The 7,713-nt window shown below is 39.3% G+C and overlaps 1 pseudogene; it reads left to right on the forward strand.

Annotated features, from left to right (window-relative positions):
- Positions 1–3,555: 3,555 nt before the first annotated feature.
- On the forward strand, positions 3,556–4,221 carry LOC114005526 (kelch-like protein 1 pseudogene; annotated as a pseudogene).
- The last annotated feature ends 3,492 nt before the right edge of the window (positions 4,222–7,713 follow it).

Below are 7,713 nucleotides of genomic sequence, written 5' to 3' on the forward strand. Positions count from 1 at the left end.
TCGCGTCCCGGACCCGGTGGCTTAAATTCACACCAGGCACGTGTGCGTGCGTGCCCAAGATCCCAAGAGGAGAATGGAAGAGAAGGGATTGCAGTGTGACCATCCCCCCTGGGGGGTGATTTCTCACTTTCTGTCTCTCTGTCTCTCTCTGTCTGTCTGGCAAGTGCACACACCCTACAGCAGAAACCTCTCCAAAAAAAAAAAAAGAAAAAAGAAAAAAAAATCTTTTATAGTGCTTCCAGCAGGCTGTATGGAACCTAGTTCTTCATATCTGGTACTAGTTTTGGACCTGGTAAAAAGCAAGTGCTCAATTAAATTTCTTAACATTATGAATGATGAATTAATTCATTAGTAGAATATTTCACAAAGTATACGATATTAAGAGTTTTACAGGCTAGACAGTGATGTGGTGATTAAAGCTGCTGGATCTCACATGGCTGGCTGGTCAGTTCCAAGGCTTGGCTGGACCTGGCAGCTTGAATAACACACAGGGAGTGTGCACAGGCGTGCCCAAAACCCCCTGGAGAATGATTCTCATCTTCCTTCTTTTTCTATCTCTGACAAATGCACACACCCTACAGCAAATTTCAAAAAATGAAAATTTCAATACATAAATTTAAGACATTATATCAAAGTATATTCTTACTTCCCTTTCTTACTCTTTCTAGTTCTTCACTTTTTCTTCCTTCTTCCCTTTCTTCCTTCTTTCTTTCTCTCTCTCTTATCTTCTTTCATCCTTTCTTATCTTTTTTCTTCCTTTGCTCCTTTCCTTCCTCTCCTTCTTCCCTTTTCTTTTTCACTTTTTTCCTTCATTTCCTTGACTTTCTCAATAATAGTATGGTAACAATTATGCGAAGATAACTTAATTATTTTTGTTGATTTCAGTTTAATCTAATTTCAAACTTTCTATTTTCTAAATTCTAAATTTGATAATTTAGATAAATTATATTTAAATATCTTCTCCAGGAAAAGTGATTCTTTCAAACATATATTTAGATTGAAAAAATAGAGAAAGTTAGCTACATTAAAATAATAGGTGGTGACAGTGTTGCTAATATGACTTAATATTTTCAATTTATAAATTTTTTAATAAACTCAGTCTTACATTTCTTTTCAGTTATATAAAATACTGATGTTTAAAAAAACACTTGAACTGCAGAATAGTAATATTAGTATTTCGTAGAAAAGGGGAAATACAAAGATGAACTTTGGAACTACAGAAATATTTATAGTACATTGAAGGGTAATAGATTAATCAATGAAAAAAATGTAGATCTAGTAGAGCTTCAATGTATGTGTTATTTTATATTTTAAAGAAATAAAAAATCATATCCAGTTAGAAAACTGTGAAGCCCCAATTTCTATAGAAATCATTTAATTATACACACTTCGAATTTCCACATTACCACCGATGGAAAGTTTTCTCTGTCTCTGTTTGTGATGTGTAATTTCATACAGTTTTCTTCCCTAAGGGAAATACTTATTTGATTCCATTCTTGGATAAAAATGATCTGTCACTATTGTTTGCTTTAAAGGGCTTTTTGCTTTTTTTTTTTTTTTTTTTTAACAGCGAATACTCAGAGAAAAATCCAGGCACAGGGGATTGCAGTCCAGCTGTTGTGGCATAAATCAATATTTAAAATGCACAAGAGTGAATTTTTTCTTCCCCCTGAAAATGGGGCTTTTGTGTGCTTAATTTCTTATTTTATTAAAATGCCCAACTTTGTCTAAGAAAAATTTGAAATTTAGCTTGGTTTTTGTGTAAGTGCACTGCTCAATAGAGGGGGAAGAGAACAGAAGTACAAGTACAATTTAATGTTTGATTCCTATGCCCTGTCGGGGGGTGCTGAAACCATCGATTTTATGAACAGACAACCACATTTCTGGTTGAGTTAGGGAACACATTGCTTCCTAGGTCCTTTTGCCTTCAGCAACATACACCGGGTTTTATGTTAAAGGCCCGTCAAAGAAAAAGGTAAAAAGAAACAAGAAAGAAAGAAAAGAAAAAAAAAAAAAAACAAGTATTCATATCTGAAAAGAGATCACTATCCTCCTGGTTTTAAACACAGGTATAAAGCAAAAGCACATCTGTCCTTCTCCAAACACCTATTGGCAAGATAGTAGTCTTTGGCTATACTCATTTATTGCCTGAACTCTTCCATGCATTTTATGCCATGATTTATGTACTAGAAGGTTGCGCCTTGAAATTCTCTTTTATCATTTTATTTCATTCTCAGTTCGCCCTGAGAACAGTTTTCATTCTGAGGCTTCACACCAAATGCACTGATTTTGCAAAATCTGTCCCCTGCGTTCAGATGCCCATCTTCAAATTTCTACCGCGCTCCTCTGGCCCCCAGGGTGGACCACTGCCTGGGTGCATTAATAGCACAGTCACAATGTAAGTGCCAGGAGGCGGCACCATCACACTTGGACGCCAGCATCCCTGTTTCCTCTGAGTCTCACTACGGAAAAACTAAGGCTAAAGGTTAAAAGATGCGGTTTATTAAATAATTCAAGCCATTAACCTGCAACCTACAAACCGATGGCAGCCTATTAAGTTTACACTGCCATGATTCACGGTGGGTGTTTACGGATGCTATAGCGTAATGTCTGTTTACTTTATTTTTATTGCTACACTCTAATGTACTGAGGAAGGAGGGTGAAAAAAGGTGACAGGACCTACGCAAGGGGACAATAAGAGCAGCAGACTCACTTTGCATAAAGAAGATTGAAGCCTTCCCTCCCTCCCTCCATCTCTCCGTATAGGCCCCAGTGCACATCTGCGTCACTTACGGGGAGGAGGAGGCGCTGAGGCAGAGAGAAAATTGTACTGTGAGGACCTTGACAGCTTCACAGGCGGGCTTTTTCTTTTGCCACCCTGTATTCTCTGGATATTTATTTTTCTCTTTTAGAAACTGACTATATAATACCGCCCCTTCTCGCATTGCAGAAAGCGTTTGACTTTCTCAGAGATACCAGGCAAGCTTTCAGGGCATCCTCAGAGAGGCCAGGGACAGGGGCGCAGGTGCACGAAGGCTGGGGGAGGCGGTGAGCTCCTGGGCGACTTGGGGGTTCTTTCTCTCTCTGGCTGTGTCTGTGCTCTCTAGGCACTGAACTCTGAGCTGCAAGGACAGGAGCTCCGACACCTTCCCGACTAAAGCTCCACCGCGAGTGCCTCCCAGTGAGGCGCATCCAGCTGCGGCCGCCTCCCGAGCTTCGAGCTTCGGAGCGCGCAGATCTCCCTCCCTCGCGCATCTCCAGCCTCAGGGTCGTCCCTCCTCGCCACAGCCACTGGTCCCCCCGCTCAGGGATCGAGGATTCTCAGCCCTTGGCGTCCCTCTGCTCCCGGCCAGGGGTCTCCCCAAACCCAGGTCCTGCGGACCTGACAGCGGCTGAGCCGCGCGGCTTCGCGGTCGGCGCTCCGGTCTTTGCCTGACCGGGCGCACTGCCCGCCTCGCCTCCTCTGGCTCCCGGGGTGCAGAAGGAGCATCCCGCCTCCTTCTCCGCCCCTGGGCTTCGCCGGCCTCCCCCACCTGCTGGCCGATCTACTCCTACGCAAGCTTCTGTCCCTCTGCTTTCCTTGCGTAAAGCATGTCAGGCTCTGGGCGAAAAGACTTCGATGTGAAGCACATCCTCCGACTCCGCTGGAAACTCTTCAGCCACCCATCGCCATCCTCGGGAGGCCCGGCGGGGGGCGGCTGCCTGCAACAGGATGGCAGCGGCAGTTTCGAGCACTGGGGACCCAGCCAGAGTCGCCTGCTCAAAAGCCAAGAGAGGGGCAGTGTGAGCACTTTCTGGAAAAAGCCTTCCTCCTCTTCCTCCTCCTCTTCGTCGTCCTCCCCATCCTCTTCCTCCTCTTCCTTCAATCCACTGAATGGCACCCTGCTGCCCATTGCCACCAGGCTGCAGCACGGGGCTCCAGGACAGGGCACCCAGCAGCCGGCCAGGACTCTCTTTTATGTGGAATCTCTAGAGGAGGAAGTGGTGCCAGGCATGGACTTCCCTGGACCACACGAAAAAGGACTGGTCCTGCAGGAGCTCAAAGTGGAGCCAGCCAACTCGAGCCAGGCAACAGGTGAAGGATGTGGACACAGGTACAGTAAGTCCCCACAGGGCATGCAAACATCTCTCAATTCCCTCTCATTTCTCCTGCGTGTCCTTGGAGTTACTAAGGCAGAAACGTTTCAGGTGGAAATTGGGGGTGAAGAGAAGCCAGCCTGATTTTTGTTACCCAAGTTGTAATCGCTTTGAAAGTTTGCTCATTAATTTCTATTGGCTCGTACACGTTACTTTTCCTTTTTGCAAGTTTCCAGAGTTGTAACCACCAATGGAATATACTTGCATTTTGACAAACCTTCAAGGAAAATCGTTCTCCTACTGTTGAGACCACAGTGTTCCTCTGTCACCTTCTGTCATTAAGTTCTATCAGTCTTCCTATTATTTGTGGTGGAATTTGCTTGAAACTCCATCACGATGCACTCCATATACTGACCTAGGACTGACTGCATGTTGTGTAGATCACTGTGGTTTGGAACTATATTTTGGGATAATGCGATGGACAGAATGAGGTCATTGGATAACAACACGATCTTGTTTCTCTCTGGCCACTGAACTATATTCTCTTGTTTTCCTTTATCCCAACTTTTCTTTCTGCCCTTACTTTTTGTACCTTGTGTTCTTTTTTGCCATGATCAGTGTAAGATTTAGAACTGAACTGCTGTGCATCCCTTCTGCATTTAGCCATTGTGACTTGTCAGTGCAGTATTGAAATAGTTTATCCTTAGTAGCTGGATCAATATTTTTTTCTAATTTAATTCTAATATTTGTGTGTGTGAGAGCATGTGCATGTGTGTAGAGTTCTGCCACTGAAGACTTTTAGAAAACCCCTGGCATACATGAAACTCCTAGGTTTTTATTTTTGGAGGATGGGCTCATTATTATTCTACACTACATTATGGCTACTACTGGCATATAATGATAATACGAAGATTTGCATTTATATTCACGTGCTATTAGAGTACATTATTGAAGAAGAAATGCAAGAGAAATACAGGTAAATTATTATCTATAAAAACTCTTTAATTATCTCTTAACGAATTAGATACAGATGCTTGATTAAATCAGCTTTCGATAAAGTTGATTGTGAAAAAAAATCAAAATAAGTGCAGGTGCTTTTTAATTATGTTGAAAAATGTGAAGTTCGGGATACGAGAAAGATATCCTCAAACTTTTCAGTCTATGAATTTTATAGATTTTAGCTTGAGTGTTAATAGTTTTGAACATATTCTGTTACATGAAGATAGTAAATAAAATTTAAGATTATTATTTCAATGAGAGAAAAGTTTAACTTTGAATTTTAAAGTATGACATGAGTTTTTATATATAGGAGATGTAAATATTAATATCAATTTATCCATTATTTAGTTAAAATATTTCACCTAAATTATTATAATTTGAATACCATGAAACTACTAAACTTATGTATTCCCTAGTTATGTATAATTTTAGACTTTGAAGAGTAAATCTATGGGGAATTTTACCTTTTGTAGTTGAGTAAATATAATATTTTTGAGGAGGAGACTTATCCATACATATTTAGAAATTCACTTTATATATTTCAAAGGAAAATAATTAGGTTAAATAGTTACAAATTACTAGTTTATTCCAACTGATAATCTGGAGACTCATAGCTCTGTAAAAAGTAGCTTAAAGTCTTTATATAAGTATGAATTAAATTAATTTCTGGATGTATTAATGTCTCTTTTTTTAAAAGTTTGTCTTATAAATTACAACATTTTTAAGTATATGAGACATATTTGGCACTGGCAATTTTGGAAGACTTTCATGTAAGTTGGAGAATATGAAAACTAATGGAGTGATGATTTTAAAATGATAAAAAATGTGAAAATATAAAACTAATAACTAACAGCAGTCAGGAATAGAACAACCATAAGAATTCATTTCAAATTTCTTATTTTTAAAAGAAAAATATACTTCATTGTTTCTATTGACAAAGAGTTGTGAGTGTAACAATTCTGAAAATAGGGAAAGCTTTGAAGATGACCCAAGTAATCTTCACTCACTGTTGGTGAAGGTGTTAGGGTGTCTTTTGAGATTTTGCTTGTGAAAGCTATTAAAAATGAGAGCTAATTTTTAAAATGTTATTTATTCATTCATATTTTAATTTGACCAGAGAGAAAGAGAGAGAGAGAGAAAGCCACCAGGTCTGAGACTCGAACTGTGGTGGGCCATGCGGGAGTGCTCAGCACTTCAACCACCATGTCACTTGCTGGTCCCTGAGATCTCATTTTAATCTGAAAGTTTTTCAGTACTTACATACTTTAGCTAAATTTGAATTCCCTATTAGACAGATAAGCTAGCACTGATAGTATATTATACGTTTTCTGTGTCCCTGAACTTTCTTAGAAATTGGTTCTTTCATAGAGCATTGTGCTCATGATTGATTGAAAACCACAGTCATAAACTTAGCAGTTATTTGTTAGCAATATAAAAGATTTTAATGTGATAGGAATGGAGTTCATTGCTCAGAAGAGATTACATTTCCAGAGTAAGATATTGTGTGGAAATTTTGTTGTACTTCAGAACTTTATACAAAATAATAAGTAACGTGAACTTTTCCTCCCCTGTGGGAACCCATTACAGGAAAACTCTAGAGTGTGTATGATGACTAGTGTGTACACAAGCTGTATAAACCCTCCATGATGATTTTTATAACTTAGGTATCTACAAACTACAATATCACACTTAATGGGGAGCATTTCATTTTACCAATTCAGACTTTTGCACTAATTTACTTATTATAGGTGACACAAGGGATGACCCCTTCTGTGATGTTCTCTTTATTAGTTTGATCTCTTTATTTGGTCTCTGACTAGTGAGAAACACTGGTTTAGAGAAGTATGAACAACTTGGTGGATTGAAGCTGTTGTTAGAACAGCTGGATGGTGGATACTCAGGGAAAAGCTGCCAATAGTCGCAGAATTCTGGAAAGGTCAAATTATCATGGAGTTGAAACAGAAAAGTGATAGGAAAGCAGTAGTAAACTAATTAAAACCCAACTTTTATTTTACCTCCACCCTACTACATGAAACACCTACTATTCTATTCTACTCTTAAAAAAAAATCTCAGAACTCTACCACCATGATCATCATATTATTAAGAATTCTGACTTTTACATGATAAGTTGCTGACCTGTACTATTAACCATTAATTTCTCTGCCTCACTTTCCAAATTTATATTTGAAAGTTTATAATTTCCTGGATATTCAGATCAGCATATATTTATGTTGTGGATATTTCTGTCCAAAACTCCATATGTAGTAAACTAAGAAACCAAAGAGCAATATTTATATTCTTGCAGTTTATAGTGATGAGAGTGGGAGAAAAGATGCTGTGTTTTAACGGCTTGTTTTTTTTTAGATTCTAAATTCTAACATTGTAGTCATCTGATTCCATGGTTTCAGCTAGCATCCATAAACCACATTTCCAGGTTTGCATCTCTAAGCTACACCTCCCCTTGACCTCTGGTCTCCAACATGCAGCCCTCTAGCTGACCTCTCTGATGAATGGCGCAGGACTAAATAAACCTGTACAACATAGAGTAATAGTCTTCCTTCTCTCTTGCTCAATTTCTTTCTTCTCCACTGCAGAGAATTTTTCCTCATTCTTCAGTTTGCACAAGCCAAAGTTCT

This window comes from Tupaia chinensis, unplaced genomic scaffold, assembly GCF_000334495.1.
Source record: "Tupaia chinensis unplaced genomic scaffold, TupChi_1.0 Scaffold143943_1, whole genome shotgun sequence".
Lineage (NCBI taxonomy): Eukaryota > Metazoa > Chordata > Mammalia > Scandentia > Tupaiidae > Tupaia > Tupaia belangeri.